Source organism: Marmota flaviventris, chromosome 14 (genome assembly GCF_047511675.1).
Source record: "Marmota flaviventris isolate mMarFla1 chromosome 14, mMarFla1.hap1, whole genome shotgun sequence".
NCBI lineage: Eukaryota > Metazoa > Chordata > Mammalia > Rodentia > Sciuridae > Marmota > Marmota flaviventris.
The window spans coordinates 46,322,411-46,348,530 of NC_092511.1; the positions used below are offsets into that span (position 1 = coordinate 46,322,411).

General features: G+C 34.2%; 1 pseudogene; it reads right to left on the reverse strand.

Annotated features, from left to right (window-relative positions):
* Nucleotides 1–12,486: 12,486 nt before the first annotated feature.
* Nucleotides 12,487–15,053, reverse strand: LOC114091992 (E3 ubiquitin-protein ligase RAD18 pseudogene; annotated as a pseudogene).
* Between the last annotated feature and the right edge of the window lie 11,067 nt (nt 15,054–26,120).

Consider the following 26,120-nt stretch of genomic DNA (forward strand, 5'->3'; position numbering starts at 1 on the left):
CTGTCTCTTTGAGCCTTTACAAATGTTCCTGTTGGTTCCTCATCCCTACATTATTCCCCCAAAGTCCTATTCATTCTTAGGTGAATTCAGTCTTAAAGGGACAGACAGTAAGTATGTTATGCTTTGTGGTGCATAGTGTCACTATTCAAACTACCTGGCTTTGCCATGTTGGCAGTTACATGGTAGCACGCAATACATAAAGGAGTGGTGTTGTGGGCAGGCCTAATGTGGCTCTAGTTAGGCTCACTTTCCAAGGATTCTGGTGGGCCATGTTATATTTTTAGTGTGTAGCCCTGGCTGGGCACTGGCTAGCTTATGTTTAGTCAAGGCCAGAAACACTGAATCACCAAATATACTCAAGGTCATAAACATTTGCTTATGAGTATGTGCACACTTATGTAGCCTATTGGTAGAGTGCCTTCTTTGGCTTGCATATAAATTGGGCCTATGGGTGAATAGGGAGTTAATAGGGGGCAAAAATTGAACTGGTTGGGGCTAAAGCTAAAGCTGGAGACTGATGCCACCTCTGAATTAAGCATATGTACTATCCTAACTGCCAAGCCCTAAACCTTGTTTCCTGAGTCTGAGAACTAGACAAGGAAGACAAGGAAGCATGTCTATCATATAATAAAATAGTTTTTATAAAACCAAGTGGCCCAACAATAAGTCATAGTTTATTATTACGAACCTTAGAATTCAAGTTCAGCTTGTGGTGTACACTCACTGGACCTGTAATCTGGATAAGCATCGCATTAACTTTTGGTATTTCTCAAAATACTGTCAGACACGAAACAGTAGAAGGTAAGGACATTATCAATTTCTCCATTTTTCATGTCATAATATATGATAATTGTCTCTTTGACATACTTAAACTGAGGTTTCTATGGTTATTTTTGAGGCATGTAAAATGTCACATTAGGTCATTAAACTTATAAAATGCTCCCAAATATAGAGTGTGGAAAAAATAATACAGTCAGGTTTCAAAAATAGCTTAGATTACTTGGTCTCAAATTAATAATATCAGATTGATCTGTTTCTGCTTTTGAATGTGGATAAAAGTTGTAGTTTTGTTGCTATGAAGTGAATTCTTTATTCTAGACATTTGGGTTTTTGTGGAGGAGGAAGAGTATATCACATAGAGTAAAAGCCATGCTGACAGGTATAATTTAAATGTTATTTCTACTTTAAATATGATTGTTTAAAATCAAATGCTTTAATAACTTAATTGAAATTATTCATTTAAGTATTTTAATAAGATTAGGTAGAAAAGTCTCATTTAAGTCAGAGTAAAATAAGATATTTAGTTTACATTGGCAGAAGTACAAAAAGAAGTCATGATTAAATAGTAAAAAGTTCAGGGGAGTGTCACTACTTGCCTAAGGAAAAAATTGACAAATATAAGATGAAAAATAACATCTATGACTTGATATAGTCAGACAGTTTCTATGGAAATAGAAAAAGTAAGTCCATCACAAATATAAAATCTTTTTCTCCAAAATAATTAAAGAGAGAGGACAAGCCCAGTTGACATGGCATGTGAAATACCTCTAAATATCCTTCTCCTCACAACAGCCAAAATGGAGGATTAAAATACTCTAATAACTTCCTATGGAACTGCAAATGGGGGCTTTTTGCCATTCTGTGCCCTACAAACCCACTCCTAAATGATCTGCCCAGCAGCCTCTGTAACATACCTTTCACTATCACTTCTTACTGTACTCCAGTCTCAACAGTCTTTTTGTTATTTACAGGGAAAATGGTAATTTTCATCTTAGGACTTTTTCCCTTGATACTTTCTCTAGTTGGTTCGTTCTTTCTGTAGATTTTTGCATAGGAGACTGAAACAATATCATCTTAGAAAGCCTTTCCTAAGCACACGTTAAACAAACTTCCACTCATACTCTATACTACCCTCTTCCTGGTACCATTTTACTTTTTATCCTATTACATGTATTAATGATATCAAAAGTTATATTGTTTATTTTTTGAATTTCCAGATATAGTAAATGAATTTCCAGATAGAGTAAATAGAAAGCATTAGCGACTTTTCTCTTTTGTTCTCTTTTCTTTTCCCATTGTGGAGAATGTGACTGGCATCAAATAGGACATATTAAATACTTGTTGAAGAAATGACCATTAGCTATTTGGGGAAAATGAAAGACTCCAATGAGACTGCTATAATGTTTTAATAGAATGGGTTACTGACAGACATTGTTAGCAGAGCACAATGAACAGGTAGTTTATTGAGTGAAAAAGTATAGAATAGAAGGTTTTTAAAAAATTCCCTTCTTAGATTTCTGTTTTTGTTTTCTCAGTAGTCACCTACCCCCTCCTCCCCAGACAAAAGCCATAATTATCTTTTCCTATTCTGAGACAGGCCCATTTAAAATTTCCAAGGATTATAGTATAAATGGAATTTCCTCTCAATTTTTATATTTGCAAGGAATTATTTCAGGATAAAGCATAAATTTATGGAAGCCATTGTGTGATTAATACAGTTTAATATTTAAAGAAAGATGTTTTTCCTTAACATGCTAAACCTTCTTTTTTTATTATATGTTACAAGTACTAAACAGTAAACACACAAGAATATCATGAACACAGGATCTGAGGGAATAACTCATAATGATTTTTTTATTTTTAAATCTTTTTCCTACTTGGATTTTAAGGCACACATTTAAGATAGATAAATTGTTCATTTAGTAAATGGAGAGGCTTCTTCTCAGTATCATAGTGCCAAGAATTCTAGCTCTCTATGGGTTACACTGTTTGTTTGAAACTAATTTATAGAAAAATAACAGTACATTCCCTGAACTGTTTTACTACTGTGAGTTATCGACCTTCTTGGTATGCTAGGATTTGTTAGAGTCAATCTAATGCAAACTAGTTTATTTTAGGTCAAGATAATACTTTCATATATATATATATATATATATATACATATTTCTCATATATATATATGCATATGTAGATTGTGGAATCTATATAGAATTAGTAAATATATTACTTGATTTATTAATGTAAGGATACATATTTAAAGATATAGATTGCCTAAAAGTCCAATAAATGTTTTTTTTACATAGGATTTATATCTGGATTAAAGTAGGTAGTATTTATTGTTGCAACCTATACTACTAATAAAAATGAATGAAAGTGACACATTATAGTTCATTTCAATATGGTAATAATTTACACTTCAGTTCTCACCAGGAACGTATGCATCAACTACCAAGGTAATTTAAAATAATGAAAGACTCAATGAAATCACATACAAAGAATTATTATTAAAGGCCCTCAAATGCTTTTCATCCCATCAGTGGTGCATAAAGGAGATGTCTGCCCGTCTTTTACAGTTTCCAAGTGGAATCTTTTAGCTAATGATTTCCCCCATTCATTCAAGCCTTGTAATCTTCATGTATTCAGCTTCTCAAGTTTAGCATGAATATAAAGCATCTCTCCCATAATACAAGGCATAAGTACCATTCGACTTTAGTATCTTTCTTTCACTTTCTTTTTTTCCTTCTTTTCTTTCTTTTTAAGTGACAAAAAACCTTCAAGAGCAGCAAGAATTCCTTGATTATTTCTAGCTATGTAGTTCTTGTAGTGATCATGCAGATTTCTTTGGTCACACACTGAGAAAACCCCATAATTACAAGGATATTTATGATAGCAGCACTGCTATTTCAGGGAATTACATTATAGTTCACTCTAAAAATAAAAGGGCAACACATTCTACATGCTGATATCTGGTTTCCCTTGATAGATGCACTTGCTTTTTCTACAGACTTAAATTTATCCTTCACCATCTGCTCTTCAAGTACTCCAGAAAATATAATATTGCATTCTGAATTCCCTTGAAAGTTATTTTTCCTCATTGCAGATTTCCTTGTTGGATTCATAGTTTTACCTGCATACAGATGACTAATATTTGGACAACTCTAATAATTCTGAACTTGAATTTGAAAAAAAAAAAAAACTAGGGAGAGAACACAGGAAGTTACTTCCATTTGATTTGGGCATGATTGAGGAGATGACATAGACAACTGTGTTATAAAAACGATCAAACAGAAGTTATTGCTGAAAGAACTCTATTTTTCTTGTCATATTTTTCTTTATTAATTTATTTAGTCACCCATTCAACAAAAAAATTATTGAAATATTTCTCCTTAAAAAATTCTCCTTAATAAATTACCCTTACTTGTGCAGAACAAATCATAGGGCATTTTGTTTTATTCACTGGTGTTAAAAGAATTCTTATAACATCTTTGCCTAAAACAATCTCCCTGTCCAGATGGTTCCATCAAAATTTACTCTGAGATAATTTGTCTTTTGATTTCACTTAAAAGTGGCTTACAAACAAAATGAAAGACAAAACCCTGCAAGTAGCCATGCCAATCCTTTTTTATGTTACCAATTTCCCAAGCAATAGGGATTCTGGGCAATTAAAAGGTCTTTTTCTTTGGAGAAGAAAACCAAGAAAATTTAAAAACAGAAGATTCTGAAATATGGAAGGCCTTGAATATAGTCTACAGCCAGTAGATATTTGCTGAATGAACATGAAAGGATGAACAGAAAATATTAAAATAAATCTGCCTTGTTGTGTGATATTGCCCTGAGCCAGCCTTCATTCAAGGCATTCTGACTTTGCCTTTGACCTCTGAATTCATCTGAAGTCTTATTTTTTTTCAGTCACTGCACTCTATTTTTTTTTCACCAAGAAAGATGACTTTGTTGCATTTGAACATTTGATATGGAAAATTTCCCAGACATATCAAAACATATTATATGTATCTTGATGTGTGACCAACCAAGGAACTTTGTGTATCTTCAATTAGTCCTAAAATATTTCCACACTGAAAGCAAACCAGAGGATTGTGCAAAGTATGGAAACATTCAGAAATAGTGCAAGTGCTATGTCAACAATTGGTGAATGGATGAGAAAGTAAAGAAGCTTAAATATGTTTGCTCCAGTGTTAGCCTGTGGAATACTTGTCAAGGGATCAAATGAACCTGACAACACTTCCCTGATTGTTCATTCTTGAAACAGGGAGGTGAGACTTGAAGTCCCTGGAGGTCACCTTTTGTGCTGTGACTGATTGTAGTGCTCTTCTCTGGAGGCATAGCAAATGAAAGTTTTCAGGAATAAGACAGGAGGAGGATGCAAAAGCTCCCTTTTTCTTTCCATTGTCTGAGAAATATTACAACATGTGACCCCTAAGTGCTGACTTCACTTCCCTGCAAGGACATCACAGAGAGAAAATTGTAGTTTTTAGTCAGGAATAATTGCCATTCTTGGCAAGTGCTTTTATTTTCTTTGTTTTTGTACAGCTAATTAGAAAAAAAAGACATTACAATATTTTTACATTGTTAATTTTTAAAGGATCTGTCTAGAATCATATAATTTAAAGCTGAATGAAACCTCAAAAGCAATCTCATCTTTTTCTAATGCATAAATCCCTTTATGATACCCACTACAATGATTTACCAGCTCAAGCACTTTAAATGACTGGAGCCCATGGCCTCAATCCACTTTAGCAGCTTGGAGTGATAGAAAGTTGTTTCTTATATTGAGCTGAATCTCTACCCCTTACTCTCCTGTAATCTCTACTCATTAGTCCTAAATTTGCCTTCTAGAAGCACACAGAAAAATAATCTGTCATGTGATAAGATCTTACTTCATTTAAGCTATCTAATATATACTCTTAAGGTATTTTTAATAATGAACCACTCCAAATTTCCTCAATGCCTTTTTATAAATCACAGATATATACGATTTCAAGAAATGGAAGACATTTGAGAAATTATCTGGTTCCTTTTATCCCTCATAGACACTAACTTAGAGATGATAACAGTAAAAAAGCCACCATGAGACAGTGATACTTGGTTTGGTCTCCTTATGCCTATGGTTCTTGAACTGGGGACTCCTTTTTACTGGGGTTATATGAAAGGAGTTCCAGTTAAAACTAGCTAATATTTCTTTTATTTAGCCTTTCTTTACATATTTTCTCAAAGAAAATTCATTATTTTTAATATTAGATTGACATAACAAGAATTTGAATAAAAATTTGGCATAAATGTGACTTATCAAATATTCAAAATCTCAGGGTGTACCTCCGTTCCAGTCTAGTCCAGCTGTTCTTGATCAGGAGAGATTTTGTCACTTGTGGGTATTCAACAAAACACATTTAAAAGACATTTCTGGTTAACATATTTGGGGAGTGCTGCTACAATCTAGTGGAACAGAGGTGTTACTCAGCATCCTACAAATAACAGGACAGCCTGCACAACAAAGAATTATATAGGCCAAAATACCAATAGTGTTAGGATGCAGAAATCCTGTATTTGGTTTCCATAATTGTTATTCTTCGCTATTTATTACTCATCTTTTAAATGCAAAATAGGAATCATTTTCATTCAAGGAAAGGGTTTCCTAAAATGAAGGAGGCTGGATGCATTTATTTTCTTCCTTCCTTCCTTCCTTCCTTCCTTCCTTCCTTCCTTCCTTCCTAATTAACTCTGTAGCAATCTGGAATGATCTTCATTCAGATCTCTTGTTCTCATCCTCTTTGTGGCCATGTAAAAATATCGTTCGACTCATATCTTAAATAACTGAAAGTAGAGGAGTCTTAGCATAAACTGATTCATGAGATTGTGGGAGCTGGCAAGTCCAAATTCTGCTGGGTGGGCTGGGAGGCTAGATCCAGAAAAGAGATTATGCTGTGGTTCAAGTCTAAAGGCAGAATTTATTCTTGCTGTAGAATTTCTCCCTGTTCAGAGGCCAGTCTTTTGTTCTATTTATGCCGTCAAATGATTGCATGAGGCCCACTCATATTTTGGAAGTCAATATTTACTCCAAGTCCACTGATATAATTTTCTCCCCTGCGGTGCTGGAAAACAAACCCTGGGCCTTGAGCATACTAGGTAAACGTTCTACCACTGAGCTACATCCTCCATCTCAAAGTCCACCAATTGAAATGTCAATCTTATCTAAGTATTTCACAGAAACATTCAGAATGATTTTTGACCAACTTTCTGGGTACTGCAGCCCAGAAAAATTGACACATAAATTAACCATCCATGGTGCTTCTCTGCTAAGTGCATTGTGTTTCCTATGTTCACTTGGTACCTCTTGAAGAATACATTGAAATACAGGGATGGTCACCTGATCGAAGAGCTTGCACCATCTGGTTATCTTTAGCCCCACAGACAATTATAGTAATTTAGTTTAGTCCTTTTATTTCTGATCCACCTCTGTTCTATTGTTGGGAAAGACAATAATCCCACCTCTGCTGGAGAGGTCCACCTAGGTCAGAGGACCACATCTGCCACAAATAACCCCAATGGCTTTTTGGGTCTTGCCCTGAGTTCCAGTTGGTCTCTTCTACTGATCAGGGATTTGAGTGGGAAACATCTATGAGTGAAAAGAGTAAACCATCTTTTACTTGCATTCTATTAGATGATAATGTTATATTTGTATCCTTTATAGAGGTTTTATTTGTATCAAATATCATGGCCTTAGTTATTATCATTTGGTAAAAAATAGACAGATTTCTTATTGTCTATAGGCCCAGATTTCTCTCTTCTTAGAACACTTACTTAACAAAATTTACAACAGTATAAATTCTTCCCCCTGTCCCTTTGAAATTGTGTATAAATCTTCTCTCAGTCTCTTCTCTGTTTTACAACCCAGGAAATGTCTCTCTCAAGGACTTGGGAGTCTTCCCTCTGAAATGTAATCATCAAGGAACACAGTACTCTATCTCCCAGTCTCTTTGGATAGACAAGGAGCCAGACTTGAATGGGAACAAATTATCAAGCACAGATGTCTGAATTGAAGAGAAAAACATTTGCAAACTCAACAATAACTGCATCTGCTTAACACATCTTGTTTCACTGAAATTAAGCTCTGTCTTTTCTTCTGTTATAACCACCCAATTGTCTTCCTTGAAGTCTTGCTTGCCCATTATCTTTGCCCAGTACACATTTTACTTTGACCTTGTTTTTAAAGTAACTCTCAACTTCTTATATTGTCAGAATAAATAGTGATGGTAATTTCAGGTATCAGGATGGATTGGAAACCACTCTTTGAACAGGTTTTCATTGTAGGCCAGCTTATTGAACTTTCTTATTTTTTCAAGGGCAACAGGATAGCTTTTGTTCTTGGGGGAGTAGGTGACATGAAGGGAAAAGAAAACTGTCCTGGCTTTAATAAGTTTTATACTGTCTTACCCCCACTAGCACTGGCTGGAAAACCAACTTAAAACATTACTTTCAGTACTTTTCAAATGTTGAAAATATGTGTGCAAATAAGGATAGAGAGAGCAAACCCAACAAAAGCAAAAGCTACATGAAAATGTTTAGAAAGAATATAAGACGCAGGTTAAACTTTTTTTTTTTTCAATTTTAGAAAGATAACCATAGACTAAAGAAATTAAATGACACATAACTTTTGCTTATGAATACACATATTACCACTTGATTCATTTTCATTTTGATTTATGACTTACCAACTCTCTTTTCCTTGAAACTAGAGAGGTTTTGATTTCCTCTAAAATATAAATAAGAAAACAACAGATAGTTACCTACCCAATCCTACTTTGCTATATTTTTATTTGAAATTTTTTCACAGTTTGCCTTTGGCTTAAAGACTTTAGTTTTGAATCTAACAGTGAGATTCACAATGATATAACTAACTGTAAATTGACTTTCTTCTAAATTTATTTTTATAATAAAAGAGCAATTTTTGATAAGAAAAATCTGTTGTTGTATTTCTTTATTTTTTTTCATTTTATGCCTACCTTACTATGGTTTTAAAGTGTTTCAACACTTAAAGCAATCTATTTGAGTAAATGTAATGAGTATAACTTTTAAAGAGAAAAATAGACTATATACTTTGCTTGAATCTGATATCTTCCAAATCCAGCTTAATAAAAATCATGGTTGCTTGGTTTATTCCTGTGTAAGTTAGAAATAAAATGAATGGTATCAAAGCAGTTTTAGAAACTTCCTAGCACCAAGGACAAATGCATTACTTAATAGTTTAAAAGTCATGTAACATCACAACAATTCGATTCCTATAGCAAAGAAATATTTTTTCAAAAAGTGAATATCATTTTCATAACATCTAAGCTTGGCATTATTTGCATATTTGTTTTGCAAAGCTGCCAAAATTTGGGGGTCTTTTCAGCAGTCTTTTAATTAATTTTTTCACACAAATTGGATTTTTCATACATTGCTTCTGTACCCAAGAGAGTCTTTGAAATCTATCTGGAAAAACCTTAAGTATTATTTGCTAGTCATTTTAGTGTCAGGATTATTTTTACTTCTGGCTAATTGGCTGTTAAAACTATTAGTGTTTGAAATGTGCATAAAGTGCCACAGCAGAAAAATCCTATAAGTATTTCTTGTTACTGTGTTATTTATATTAAGAAAATGCTTATTTACTGAAAATTTTTGATGCTAAAAAAGATTTGCCTTCTTGTAAGAACAAAAGTCTACTTGGATTTAGCAGTATCCCCTCCCTCCTTTCCACTTACTAGCCTCAGAAGTAATATTACTCTCTGCCCTTCTCTGGGTTCAGAATTTATATACATCACTTCCCTTTCCCTGAAATGTAATCCACCCTGTCTAATACCACCAAGATCTTCAGAATTAACAAAGCTGTGGGATTCTAAGAATTAGCAAACACTGAATTTTAACTAATTAATCCATTTGCAATACTGATAATGGAACTTAGATCCTGGTACATGCTACATAAGTTCTGTACCAGTGAGCTACATCCCCAGATCATAACTAGCCAATTTTAAATCTGTGAATTAACAAACAGTAGGTTTGACAGTCCTGTCCTGTATTCAGACATGATGAGTTACATACGGTTGTTTGTTCTTCTTGTTAGGAAAGGTTGTTTGTTTGTTTGTTCATCATATCTTTGTGGAACAGAAAGAGTTAACTGGCCTGTGTTTCAGTTCTTTTCAATGAAATATGTTGGTAGAAAGTGTCTGTTCTCAGTCTATGGAGGATAACATTTTTTGTTGTTGTTTTTACAACATTTCAAATTGAGAAAAATCTTAAAGATATTTTCCAAATGAATGTAAGATTATCTTTAGTGCTCTAAAGTTTTTTTTTTTTTTTAAGTAATAAATGGATTCCAACTTACTTCAGAAAAGAAACAAAATAATTCCTCGCATAAGCAACTTTTGGTATGATACTAGTTATGATGGGCTGCTTTCAAGAAATGTGCATTCTGGTCATACAGAGAAGTCACATTCATAAATGATGACAATTCAAAGAGAAAGCCTAGCTCCATTATATGGGGACGGAGTGTATTAACAACATTTAGAAAAAATTATGATCATTTTTGGTTTTTTGAAGGTAGGGCTTTGGGGAATAATGAAATCCTTTAAAAAGTAGGCCAGGTTTTGCTTTAGAGGAAGTTGGTAGAGAGAGAGGATGCATTTTCAGAACCACGATTGCTCCTATTTAAAGCAGTAACTTTCTCAGGCAGCTCTTCATTGATGTATTCAGAATTTACATTGCTTTGTTGTTGTTGTTGAATCATGGGGCGTGTCTGAGTTCAGTGGCATTCTTGCCAGACTCAGGCTTCATTTTTAGAGCACTGATTTTAAGCCAGTACCCCAAGATGTTTCTTTTCTACAAAGATTACAAATTTTACCAACTGTACAGCCACTCCATTTTTGCAAAATAAGTTAGGTATGGGGGCTGACTGAAGGAGGGAAGTAAGTAGGGTCTCAGGGTATGGAATCCGAAGTGCCACGTTCTGGAATGGGGGTCTGAAACTGTTAAAAGCTTTCTGATTCTAAAGAAAAACAAGATTCAACATCTTCGCATCCTACATAGCCACATAGCTTTAAATAGGGACATGTCAAAGGGAGAAGGGCAGCATGAATGCTTTGATGATCCAGAGGAACATCTGTTGCAACCAGATGTTTCTGGGATTGTTTAAAACCCAATATACATGTACATACATGTGTGGGTGTGTATGTTTGCATGTATGTATAGATACATATAAAATTTGTTTCAAAGTAATCAATGATTTGTTGAAAATTTACTAAAATAGTCCAGAACATTCAATGCATATTCATATTTATCTAGCTTCTCCTGATGTTAACAACGTACATATAAATATTATAATCAACAAATTCTCATTAATACAACATTATTAATTAAATGACCAAACATAGTATCATTTCACTTGCTTCATCCTGCAATGCTTTTTTTCTTTTCCAGGATCCAGTCTCCAATCCTGCCCTGCATTTAGCTGTTATACCCCTGTGGTCTTCCTCTGTGATATTTCTTCATAATTTCCTTGTCTTACATGACTTTGATCATTCTGTGTTAATTTGTAGAATAATTTGGTATTATAATTCAATTTGGTATTGCCTGATGTTTTCTCCTGGTTAGACTGATGTTATGCATTTTTTATAAGAATATCAAATAAGTAATATTATATCATCAGTAAATAATTGTTTAAGGAGTATGTGAACATTGACATGTCATACTACTGGTAATGTTAGACATAAGTATTTGATTAAGGTGGTCTCTCCTAGGTTTCTCCATTGTATTAATACCAATTGTTCCTTTGTAACTGAAAAACATCCTGAAGAAGATATTTTGACACTGTACAAAAGAGATAATCTTCTTTTTTGGCAAAGTTTTGCCTGTCATTTTTAGCATCCAGCATTCTTTTTTCTTTCATTAACAAAATACATTTGTTGCATATTTTTCATTAAATGGCTGGGATTCAAAATGTTGGAGATTTGATCAACTCAACTGAAAAAATACTAACAATAATCTATTTTAAGAGCCATTCAGAAGAATAAGCTCAATGCTTCAAAGTTATTGTGACTTTGTGACTTTAAATTATAACACTAACTTTGTAACTTTTTAAAAATTATAATACTAACTTTGTGACTTTTAATTATAATCCTGTTCTGAGTATTGTGTAAAACATAAGTTTGACAAATAACTACATTCAACTAAGAAAATAACTATCATGAATTGCTGTCATGGGTGAGCTGATATACCAGCATCAGGTACTTACACACACTAAGAATGTGAATTAGGACAAAATACAGACATTCTTAACTCAAGTGCTTGTTATAGTAAATAGGCAGAAAGAATGCTTTTGTGAAGTTGGTGTCCATGGAAGAAAAGGAAGATGGTGTAAGGACATTTTGAAATTCAGAAACCAAACAAAATCCCTTTCCCAAATAGTTTACCCACTCTGCAAAGCTGGTGAACATGAGGATAGTGTTTTTAAGGAGAAACGTTTTAGAGGCAGAAGACAACTGACCAAGTGAGAATGCTTAACTTTTTCTGGAAAGGCGGAAGAGACTAGAAATCAGTTAACCCTAACATTTAGGAATTAACATCTTTCCTTGGACATTTATAAATATGAAATCCATATATGGCAATTAAAAGTACCATATTCTGATCACTGAATTAAAAAATCAGCAACAGCCCACACTAATTTCTATTATGCTTGTTTCTTGGTTCGGTCTCAGCACTTTCAGCTGCTCTTGTGAGGCGATTCTGTCTTGGGCTTATTTCTATGTCTTGAAGATAATTTCTATGTGATGCTTCCCAGGCTTCTTCTTCTTCCAGAAGATCTCTTATGATGTCTGAACTGGAACTATTGCATGAAGCTGATTCCGATGAGTAAAGAGCTGATTCCTGAATATCGGTACAACTAGAAGAATCATCTTGTCTATCAGGCTTCATCTTTTCTGGGGAGCATAGATTTGATGGAGGAAAGTGATTTCTTACTGAAGTTGTATCTGAGAATTTCATTTTATCATCTTCCTGTCCCATGTGCATAGATAACAGCTTTTCTACTAGATTCATCTTTTTTCATTACTTTGTTTTTTGACATTCCATCAGTTTTCTTGTATTCTTTTTTTGCCTGATCCACCAGAAGCTGAAATTCATTCTGATGCGTTTTACGATATTTACTGTGAATTTCATCTATTTCCTTTTCTGTTTGGTCCTTCGTAAAAACCATTACACTTTTGTTGAGTTTACTTGCTTCAAGATGCATCCTGGTATTCTCCATGTTTTCAAGTTCCTGGACTATTTCAGCAGCTGATTTAGGATGCAAAGCATCACATTGGGCATTGTACATATGTACAAATTATTGATGCCTTTTAATAAGCTGCTGTTTATTTCCTTGAGTAGACAATCCATGCTGTTTTAGTTTTTTCTTTAAATCACCATCAGAGAGCAAGTTATACACCGTTTTGGGCGGTGGCTTCCTTTTATTAACAAAACTTCTGAGGCTTTCTTTCTTCTCTTCATGTGATAAACAGCTGTCTAAATGCTTATTGATGTGGTTTTCTAGAATGCTAACCCTGCAAACAGGACAATCCACTTTGGAAACTTGCTTCAAAGTGGACGTAGAGGGTATCTCATGACCATTAGTATCTGAGAAGCCAAGGGCTGTCTTTCCCATAAAATATGCCGCTTTGGTCTCCAGAGAAGTGCTTGCCTCTTTCTGAGGGCTGAATTTAATGTCATTTTCTTTTATTGACAACTCTGATCAAGAATTGTCCATTAATCTGCTCCCCTGCTTTAAAGAATGTCGGTAACCTCCAGGAGTATGTACTTTGACAGCAAGTCTCTTAGAAGAGGAAGAAACAAGAGATATGGGTGGTGATTCTAAAGCGAACTGCAACAGATGATTCTGTGCAAAATTCAAGCTTTTTACCAGTTCATCTAGTATGCAGTTATTTTTCAGGTCTGGCTCTGTGACTGTCACACAACAAGTTGGACACTGAGTTTTATACGACAGAAATTTTCTTATACAGAGAGAACAATAGTTATGTGAACACTAAGGAATAATCATTGCAATGTTAAAATATTCAAAGCAAATTCTCATCGCAGTAAATCATCTATTCTCTTCATCACTGCCAGGCCTGGAGGCCACCGCGGCTGGCCAGGGTTTCCATGGTCTGTCCTCAGGATGCCTGGGGCCCGCCTCCCACTGGCTTCCCACGCTAGATTACTACTCGAAATTCCCCAAGCTCGCAACCATCATTCTTATAATGTCAAAGTTAAAAAATAAACTAAAAATTTGGCAGGTTTTATTGATATGTATTGAACTGGTACCCCCTAAAGTTACGCTTCTAATTAAAGTTCATATGCAGAAAGGTTCAAGAAATAGCTTAGTAAGACATTGATACCTGAATGTACTAAATCTCAAAGTATAATTTTCCATTTTTCCTTCATTAGCTGGCTCCAAACTTCCCAATTGTGTAGCAACCAGAATTACAGTTTTTATTGCTGAGCAGGGATTTAATTATTGTAATATATTTAACCCCCTTTTGCAAATAACATAAACTGTGTTTTCAAACTCAATTTTAGAAATAACTTATGTTAGAATTTTAAAGAGTACATTCCAAATCTTCTTTGAATTAAAAGAAAAAAAAAATGGAGAAATTACTCATGATATAAATGCAAGATGATCAAAAGAGTAATTAACTTTCAGGTATCAGCATGGATACCTGAAGTGTATCTTAGCTAAATGACCCTACTAATGTCTCCCTTACAAGTATAAGGGACAAGAAACATAAGGGAGAGACTTATGTCTCCAATATACGGCATGTGAATCTATATCAAGCAATTAAAACAAATGACTATAGGATGAACCTTGGGAATCTGCATGCAAATCTTCCTCATTTTCCCCTGGAATTCTCTGAAATTGTGTGTATCACTTCTCTGCTCCTGAAAGTTGTTTTGTTCAAATTGTACCCTTCAAGGTTATATCTCCTTCAGCTGATATTAGAGACAATGAATAAAATCAGTGCTTTGCCATTTGTCTGCCTATTAAAATTATCCAGGGAGGTTTAAAAAATTACAGAAGTAGGGGACTTCTCTGTAACTGAGAACAACAGAGGCTGCACAGCTACCTAATTCTCAACACTTTCTCCCTAAGTTATATATAAACCAATAAACAAATAGTGTTGTGATCATACTATAAATATTGTGTGTTCAAACACTGATTAGTTACATAGCAAATATTACCTTTTTGGACACATGTTCTGAGCAATTGTGCTTCTAATACACACAAATCTGCATTTATTTTAAAAGTTAGCATATAAAAGGAGAACCTGAGGCTTCCATCTTTTCTCACAGATTACACTTGCCCATTCTAGGACTTCATAAACATGGAATCCTACACAATGCTTTGTTTTCTGTTTTGGCTCAGAATAAATCTGATATTCATCCATGTCAATGCAAATTTCACAAGTTTCTCCCTTTCTGTTTTGGGGTACTATTCCGTTTTAATTATCAAGGGGATGAACATTTGAGTTGTATTCAATTTGGGGCTACTATGATTTAAATCTCTATGAAATTTCAATGAATGTATGTTTGTTTGTATGAAAATTTGTCTTTACTTTTCTTGAGAGTAGAATTTTTGGTTCATTTATGTTTAACATGACAAGAAATTGCCCCACAGCTTGTCAAAGCAGTATTACTATTTATATTCCCACCATGATTAGAGTTTTCATTGCTACCACACATTTTTGCAAACATATGGAAATGCTACTTTAAATTTACTTTGCTTTTTGGTATATAATAATATCACACTCTGGTTTAATTTGTATTTCTCTGATAATTAAAGATCTTATGAATCTTTAAGTACTTTTGGCTATTCATATGCCTTGTTTTGAATGGTCTGTTTAAATCTTTGCCAATTTTTATAGTTTTTATTGTTGAATTATAGGAGTATTTCATGTCATTTCAATACATGTTCTTTGTCATATCAATTATTTTCTAAAAAATGTTATATCTGTGATTTACAGATTTGTGGGGTTTTTTCCCTTCATATAGTATAAAGGTTCAGATTTATTCAGGATTGGATAACAGAATTCTGAGCTCTCTGAAACAAAAGATTATGGGTTTTAGCTGGGTGTGGTGATTACATGCCTGTAATCCCACAGTCTCAGGAGGCTGAGACAGAAAGATCACAAGTTCAAGCCAGCCTCAGTAACAGTGAGGTGCTAATCAACTCAAAGAGAACCTGTCTCTAAATAAAATATGAAATAGGCCTGGGGATGTGGTTCAGTGGTTGAGTGCCCCTGAGTTCAATCCCTGGTACCCCCCAACCCCCCCCCAAAAAAAAAAAAGATTATGGGTTTGGGGGATTTATTTTAAGCATGTAACACTTAAAAGGGGGAAACTTAAAATAGGGAAATATTGCTAGGATTCAAGAAAGAACTAGAGCAACAGTTTTTACAATATGACAATCTTTCTTCTTTTTTCTGTCAACATATATCTTTGATTTTTTCCCCTCTCTCCTTCATTTTTAAGGACCACATGATTACCTTGACACACTCAAATATTCTAAGATAAAATTCTTTAGGAAAGTTTTTTACAACCTTCATTTCATTAAGAATCTTCATTCTATTTTGCCAGGTAGCATAACAGAGTCACAGGTAGCAGGGATTAAGACAGGGACATGTTGTGGAGAGCCATTATTTTGTCTACCACATATAGATTTCTTTTCCCTAAGATAAAAATGGTAATACATGAATGCCTGAAATATGTAGTAATAATAATTTTACTCAGTCTTAATGATTTTTGATTCTACCTTTAGACTAGGAAGAGGAATTCTCATAAATACTTATGAGAACACCAAATAAAGTTGAAAGACTTTTGTTTATTCTTCATGACACTTTTGAAATGTTATTCCCCAACTCATTAGAAGAGGCCAATGAGAATGAGGACTGATTTCAAGTACAATAGTTTGAGATGTTCATCACAAGTAAATGTGAATTTTCATCTCTTTTCTATTTAATTTTGCCATTGCATTATTTGGAAGACTAACATAGTTGCATGGTCCATGATTCTTCAACGTGGCAGATAAGAAAAGTGCAAGGCATATTGGCTTCTGGATAGAAAAGAGGGACTGAGATGATATCACAAACAGAGAAAACTCCTTACACAGGTTAATATATATTTTGGCATCTATAGATAAAGAGGAAATACAGCTAAAGTTCAACAGAGGCCATGTAAAATCCTAAAGTCAATGTGATTCATTAAAGAATTTTTAACAGGGTTATTATTGTTTGACTAGACCTTGTAATTTAGATTGATTTATAAATAAGCTCCTTAAATTATATTATCTTTCTTTTCCACCTGCATTGGTGGTAGTGATGTTGAGACATTATTGGATGCATGATATATAGCTAAAGATATAGCCAATAGCATCTGCCATTATAAAAGAAAAAGTGATGATTCCATGGGTTTAGACATGAACAATTTGATGAAATTAAAATCAATTGAATTGTAGAATATGAGTAACATACCTGGTGAATGACAAGGATATTGTTCTTGATCAGTTTATTATTTAATGTTGTTTGGATAGAAATCTAAATGGAGACCATAGGTAATAGCAAGATAAAATAAGATGGATCTCTCTCTCTTTTCTTTTCCTCACTTGGAATTGTACCTAGGACCTCATAATTGTCTACTGTGTTATTATTACTGAGATATACCCTTAGCCCCATAAATTACAAGACAAAGGTCTCAGATGATGCATGAATTGGGAAATGTCATGCCATAGGTATTTTAGGGCATGAGTGTAGATTAGAAGAACTAGTTCATCAGGTACTATACTATGTTAGAGCTTCACTGAGAAGAAAAATCAGCTAAGAAGAATGAGGAGGGGCATTCTCTGAGGCAAAAAGAAAGTCAGGATAACTGGCAGAGATAATCTTGGGTGTGGAAGCTAGATGAAGTGTTTTTCAGGAAATGCAACTGGTTAAATTGATTAAATCCTGCAGATAACTAAGGTAAAATGAGGATTCAAATAATTGGTAGAGTTAGTAGTGCAAATACAATTAAAACCTTTTACAAGAGTTAATTTAATGCAGCAATGTAGATGACAGGGTGATTAGAAAGGCACAAAGACAGGAGAATTGGTGATAAACAGGACAGACCATCTTTTCAAAGAATTTTACATCAAAGGTGCAGTGGCAGAATTCTGAGATGACCCCTGATTTTTCTGTCCTCAGTGTACATGTCTGTACATGATCGCCTCCTCTCATTGAGTGTGGATGGAAGTGGGAATAGGATAGTTTCATTTCAGTGCTTAGATTACATTAGGTGACTAAGAAGGAAGGATTTTGCCTATGTAATTTAAGAACCAAATCAGAACTGTGAGTTCATCAAAGGGGATATTATCCAGGTGGTTTCACATAATCAAGGAGGCTTAAAAGGAATAAAGCCCCTCCTCAAATTGTACATTCAAATTTAGAGGTAAATTCTCATGACTTTGAAGAAAAAGTAAATGTCAAGTTGTGAGAGAGTAAGTAAGCAGATGTCTTCTAGGAGTCCATATACCTCCAGTTTATGGTAAGCAAAAAAACTTTGAATTCATTTCTTCATCTATGTGGAAATAAATTCTAACAAGAAGTAATGAGCTCTAATGAGGATACCTATGAATTTCTTATATGCAATCATAATCTCAACTGACATCTTGATTTCAACCAATTGAGATTCTGAGGAAAGGACCCAGCTCCAATGCTGGACTTTTAACCCAAGGAAATTGTGAGATAATTTATTTAGCCTTAAGCCTCTAAGTGTGTGGTATTTTTAAATGTGGCAAGACTTAATAGACAGACACACACACACACACACACACACACACACACAAAGGTTCTGAGAAATGAAGCAGTAGCTGGAAGAGATAGGAGGGTCACAGAATTTCTCTTTTTAAGATGATGGTATATTGATAGTAAAAAATAATGATGCAGGAAATAAATGATGGATATAATGCATAAATTGATGAGTTGGTTTTATATGGACAATTTATAAAATAACAGAAATGAAGACAGAGTATGTGGTATGGATGATGGTAAGTTAGTAGATATAATAAGGATGTGATAAATTTTGCAGATTTTATTATTTCCATAGTGACACTGATAATAAAATCATCTGCTAAGAGTATCAATGTAGAGAAGACTTGGAGGTTTGGGGAGAGAGAATAAGGTATGAAAATATCATCTAGGAAAATAAGAAATTAATTGGAGTGTAAATGCAAAGTAGAACTGCAAGTTAGTGCTAGTTGATCAATGACCTTTGGTCAACATGGTGTCTTTTATTGAAGTCAGGTTTAATGGCAATGGTGAAGGATATAGTAGAGGGAAAGTTGAGACTTTGTTAATGGGAGCATTGAAGGGATAAGATAGCAAAGAAGATGAGCCTGTGTGAAAGGCAGTGATTGTAATGATAGAACAGTTTTAAATTGATATATGTAGTAGAAAATAATTTTTAATGTATATATCATATTCCATTTCTGAATGTTTCACAATTTGTTTATGTATTCTCTTTGGGTGGACATTTAAATTGTTACAAAGACTTCTGTTATAACAATACCACAGTGAGTACATTTGTGTCTTATTTCTTGTGTATATGTATAAATATATGTCTAGTGTATGTACTTGGAAGAGAACTGACCTGGGGAATAGGTTATTTTCAGTTTCAGTAAATACTGCCAAATTATTTTCCAGAGTAGTTTTAATGATACACATTCCCGATAGTGTAATAGCCAATCCAACTTTATACTAAAACCTAGCCAACTTTTGATAGTGTCAAATTTCTTACTTTATATCATTTTGATGGATGAAAAACTGAAGTCTTTTTAATTTGTATTCCCTTTATATTACTTAGCACCTGTAGTTAATTGATAACTGCATTTTCTCTGTTGATTCAGATCTTAACATTTTCTATTTTTTAACTATTCTTTAAATATCAAAACTTAAAACATCTAAAATAGATAATACAAACATCTTGCCAACTTAATGTCACAGTCAAGCATTATGAAATTTAAAATATACAATGCAGTAGAAAATTTTCACAATTTTGTTCTCATGGAAACACTTCTTATAGCCACTGACACATGACCATTACTAATGATTTCTTCATCTTTCCAAGCAAGTTTATACTTATTCAACCTATACAAACACATACATTGCTCTTTCCTCTTTTTTCCATCATTGGTTACATATTATACCTGGTGTAATTCACTTCATAGTTTTTCATATAGCAACATATTTTAGAAATCTTTGTATATCACCACTTAAAAGATATTTTATTGTCTTTTACATCTATGTAACATTCTATTGTATGGATATAATTTATTCAATGAATTACTTTTTTTATTTAGATCATTTTCAAACTTTTGCTCTTCTAAAGGAAGTTATAAATAACCTTGGGCATAAATCATTTTGTGTGTATGTTATTAAATATGGGATAGCTGTGTTAAAGAAATATGCACATTTTGAAAGCATTTGCACACAACCTGTCTGATAAAAGCAGATGGATTATGTTTCCGAACTGTAGAATTTTTGCTGATTGATAAGTTCAAAGCCTAATTTATATTTTGTTTAATGACATTTTTTTACTTTGTATTAGATAAGGAATACTTCTTGTGCTTAAAAGCCATTTATATTTCCTTTTCCTTTAAATGAATGTTCACATCCTTTCCCCAATTATTTGTGGGGGTAGTGATCTTTTTCTTTATGTATAAATAAATAGATTAGACTTTTCTAAAAGGAGTTAAGGCATTTTGGAATTATAATTTTGTATTCATTATTATTATTATAATTTGTACTCATTAATATTATAATTTTGTATTCATTAATATTATAATTTTGTATTCATTAATATTATTATAATTTGATATGTGATATGTAGTTCATTTTAAGTAATCAAATTTTCTATGTTTGTTTTGGTTAAAATTTGTGAATTATGTGTCAAAATTTAATAAGTCTGGCTTACTCTGAGGTTATAAAATTTTCTCCATGTTTTTCTAAGCTTTAAAGAACTAAGAATTTTAATTTACATGTTTTATATTAGGTATTCTTTATAGTATATGAAAAGGGGTATAGATAAATAGATCTTTCTTATTTTATATAGGTTTTCCAACTGTATTTTATCAATTAATTTTTTCAAACCATTGTTAAGTTAGTGAATCCTTTTTCCCTATTTCAATGACTTCTATCTTCTCAACTTTTCTTTGGTTATTTTTCTTTTTCTATGTTCTTGAATTTAACTCAGATTATTTAATTTTTTCACATTTTAGAATGATTTTTCTCAAGAACTGCTTTGTCTGTATCTTAGACTTTCATATATACAGAGTTTTTGTTGCCACTTGGTCATAAATAATTTGTGTTTTCTACTTCCACTTTCTCTTTAACCATCGTAGTAAGAGGCCTCTAAAATGGACACCCCAGACACCTGTCTCCTGGAGTCCTTGCGGGATTCCCTTTCCCTGGGGTGCATGGCAGATGTAGTGATCCCCTCAAACAGATCACCACTTGGTAGTTACCTATGCCATTTATAAAATTACAAAAGCACTGTAGCCACTGTCTTGCTCACTGTCACTCTCTTTTCTTGGTTCATTCTGAGGGAAACCTACTGCCGTGACCTGGTGTGGAGAGCAGTGGCAGAGAATAGGAGAGCAGCATGTGAAATTCACATCTTGGGATTCCCAGTTAGAGATCTGCATGGAAGGATCTGGTTTCCAGCAAAGAGGGAGGACTTAGAGATTGCCACAACCACAGGAACAGATCTGAAAGCAGAATTTCTAGGACCTGTGTGAACACCAGTTGTGTGAACTTGGGAGTAGATTCTCCCCCAGTTAAACCTCAGGCCTATCAACTATTATTACTATTTCAAATTCACTTATATTATTAAACTACTATCCTTGGTAGAAGTTTGTTTTATATTTTGTGTGCTCTTATTTCCTGTTTCTATACTTAAGGATGTTTTTACTTATTTTATTACTATTTTACTTCTTAGCTCTTTCCAGTCAGCCAGGCAGTAAATCAATTAAAATATCTCCAAATAACCATTCACCTTTGTGTCGTGAATTTTAAATCTTGCATTAGTTGTTTTCAGTTTCTAATCCTATTGGTGACATTAAGTTATCATTTGAAAGCTGGGTTCAGATTATTCTGTTCTATGTTGTGCATTATACTTCTTGTAACATACTTCTTTGTTTTGCTCATGTTGTATTTTTTTTCTTTCATTGTGTTGCTTTACCTTTAGTTCTCTTAATTCTTAGTTGCAAGGCTATCCTGAGATAAATACTCTTTTATGATACATCTGGAGGACACAGCTATTTTACAGAGGCTCAGCCTTGGTCTGTCATGACAAAAGGCTCCCAAAATAGTGTCTGCAAGTGTCACTTGTTATTGGCATCAATCCTGTGTGAATTTATTCATTTCTGAACTTAATTCTTCAAATGCATTATACAATTCTGTATCTACTTCAAATGGAAGACATCCTATTTGAGCTCCTGGCCAACACAACTTCATTCCTGTTCTTTAATTATGTTATAGTTTCTTTCCTTTGTTCATACTTCAGGAGGACCAAATGGAAGACCAAAGATCACAGCTCCTGTTGCATTAGCTCTGGCCCCTGGATTTATATGACGTGTCCCAGAATGCTTAACAATGTAGTACTTTATTTCCAATCAATGGGGAATTTGAGGGTTTTTTTTTTTGTGTGTGTTGGGGGGTGGCTTACTGGGGATTGAACTCAGGGGCACTCAACCACTGAGCCACATTCCCAGCCCTAATTTGTATATTATTCAGAGACAGAGTTTTACCGAGTTGCTTAGCACCTTGGTTTTGCTGAGGCTGGCTTTGAATTCATGAGCCTCCTGCCTCATGTGCACCCAGCTCTCTTTTTAATTATGGCAATTTTTATTTGTTGTTTTACAAACATAAATTTTCTTTCCTTTTGTGTGTGTCATTCAGATGGAATTGGGAGAGGTCTGAGAAGTTAGCAAATGATGAGGAAATTTAGGGGTATACCATAAAGGAGGACTTTTCTCTTTATTTTTTTCTCATTTCCTTTATTTGCTGATGTGATTTTTTTCTTCTGTCATCAATGTGGCTAACTCTAGAGTTCCCTAATTCTGATTATTTTTAATTCATTGATGGTTAGAGAGCAAGGTACAATATATAAAATTATACCCATAGCACAGTAGAAAATATTGAGTTAAATATCAATTCTTTTTAGTGAAGAGTCAAACCAAGTGTTTTGTTAAATGAAGTCACATACAAATATGCACAGACATCTCTTTCTGGTCCAATGGGTCTTTATTGATTATTACTAAGTTCTCATTGATGCTCAGTTGATGAAAGATCAAGAAAAATGACCATTCAGTAAATGACACTATATTGCTTTATTTTTGTTTCAAGAAAACCTGAAACAAGACCATGAATGAAAAAGGTCAATATATTTCCTACTGTAGAAAAAGAATGATGGCATGTTTATATTTCATTTGTATTCCAATTATGTTACATGAAGACTGTTTTTTAAGTCATGCACACATGCATACACAGTTTCTGTTATTCTAGGCACTGAATTGTAGTCAAGCAATCCATCTGTAACAGAAGTTAGCTGAAATCCTCTTTAGCTAACTCAAATATTGGCTGAGATGGGAATGTATGCTCATTTGTTCAGTACAAATTCAACCATAATGTTGCAGTTTTACCATTAAAAAAAATATTTGCAAAGATATTTAATGGCTACAGGAATATTTAAGGACCAACTCAAGCACTTCATTTTAGTTAACTTTTTACAGAATTGGTCTCAAATGATGCAAGGATATTGAAGTCTGGTGATCAATAAGTGAGGACTGGTAAGCTCATTTTTTAAGGGGAGGAGATTTTATCCTCAGCAACACACATTTAAATCAGTGGAGTCATAGAAATAGAGAGTGCTTTATCTTCTACTCTTTTGCCATTTCTGAGTAAGAATAATGTACTATTATTGTATTGCTCTGTTGAGATCTTTAGGATCCCTTTTTCATTGTGAATCAGTAAAGATGGACTTTGAAAAGAATAGCTTTCCTGGTTTAAACAACATGCAGAATCTGATGTCCTACAGAACTTTACAGAATGGGAACCTCTGGGTGGCAGAAGGATCCCTTCAATTGCACTCTGTGCCTCCCTCTTCATTTTATAGTCTATTCATTTTTTGAAGACGGCAGTAATAAATTACTACAACCTTGGTGGTTTACCAAAGAAAAATTACCCTCCCACGGTTCAGGAAACCAGAAGTCAGAAACCAAGGAGTCAGCAGCAGGGTTGGTGCTGTGTCATAAATCCCTTCCATCAAAATCTTGCAGTTTTGCCTTCGTAAAATTCTGCTTTGCAGGCTCTGGGGGACACACTGCCTGTGATTATCTCCTAGCCTCTGGTAGTTGACCACAATCCTATCATTGCTTGGCTTTGAGTGCAGCACCCCACTTTGATTCCATCTTCACATCACTTTCTACTCTGTGTCTCTGTGTGTCCTTCTGTCTCTAATAAGGACAATGTCATTGGTTTCCAGACAACCTTGATCCATTATGATGTAATCTATATCCTCAGCATAATTAACATTTACAAAGGCTATATTTCTTTTTTTTCCCCTAGGTGCATTTTTTTTATTGGTTGTTGAAAACATTACAAAGCTCTTGACATATCATATTTCATACATTATATTCAAGTGGGTTATGAACTCCCACTTTTAACCCAAATACAGATTGCAGAATCACATAGGTTACACATCCACATTTTTACATAATGCCATATTAGTAACTATTGTATTCTGCTACCTTTCCTATCCTCTACTATCCAGCCTCCCCTCCCCTCCCATCTTCTCTCTCTACCCCATCTACTGTAATTCATTTCTCTCCTTGTTTTTTCCCATTCCCCTCACAACCTCTTATATGTAATTTTGTATAACAATGAGGGTCTCCTTCCATTTCCATGCAATTTCCCTTTTCTCTCCCTTTCCCTCCCACCTCATGTCTCTGTTTAATGTTAATCTTTTCCTCCTGCTCTTCCTCCCTGCTCTGTTCTTAGTTGCTCTCATTATATCAAAGAAGACATTTGGCATTTGTTTTTTAGGGATTGGCTAGCTTCACTTAGCATAATCTGCTCTAGTGCCATCCATTTCCCTGCAAATTCCATGATTTTGTCATTTTTTAGTGCTGCGTAATACTCCATTGTGTATAAATGCCACATTTTTTTTTATCCATTCATCTATTGAAGGGCATCTGGGTTGGTTCCACAGTCTAGTTATTGTGAATTGTGCTGCTATGAACATCGATGTGCAGTATCCCTGTAGTACACTCTTTTAAGGTCTTCAGGGAATAGTCTGAGAAGGGCAATAGCTGGGTCAAATGGTGGTTCCATTCCCAGCTTTCCAAGGAATCTCCATACTATTATCAAATTGGCTGCACCAATTTGCAGTCCCACCAGCAATGTAGAAGAGTACCCTTTTCCCCACATCCTCGCCAGCACTTATTGTTGTTTGACTTCATAATGGCTGCCAATCTTACTGGAGTGAGATGGTATCTTAGGGTGGTTTTGATTTGCATTTCTCTGACTGCTAGAGATGGTGAGCATTTTTTCATGTCCTTGTTGATTGATTGTATGTCCTCCTCTGAGAAGTGTCTGTTCAGGTCCTTGGTCCATTTGTTGATTGGGTTATTTGTTATCTTATTGTTTAATTTTTTGAGTTCTTTGTATACTCTGGATATTAGGGATCTATCTGAAGTGTGAGGAGTAAAAATTTGTTCCCAGGATGTAGGCTCCCTATTTACCTCTATTATTGTTTCTCTTGCTGAGAAAAAACTTTTTAGTTTAAGTAAGTCCCATTTGTTGATTCTTGTTATTAACTCTTGGCTATGGGTGTCCTATTAAGGAATTTGGAGCCCGACCCCACAATATGTAGATCGGAGCCAACTTTTTCTTCTATCAGATGCAGAGTCTCTGATTTGATATCTAGCTCCTTGATCTACTTTGAGTTAACTTTTGTGCATGGCGAGAGAAGGGGATTCAGTTTCATTTTGTTGCATATGGATTTCCAGTTTTCCCAGCACCATTTGTTGAAGATGCTATCCTTCCTCCATTGCATGCTTTTAGCCCCTTTATCAAATATAAGATAGTTGTAACTTTGTGGATTAGTCTCTGTGTCCTCTATTCTGTACCATTGGTCCACCCGCCTGTTTTGGTACCAGTACCATGCTGTTTTTGTTACTATTGCTCTGTAGTATAGTTTGAAATCTGGTATCGCTATACCGCCTGATTCAC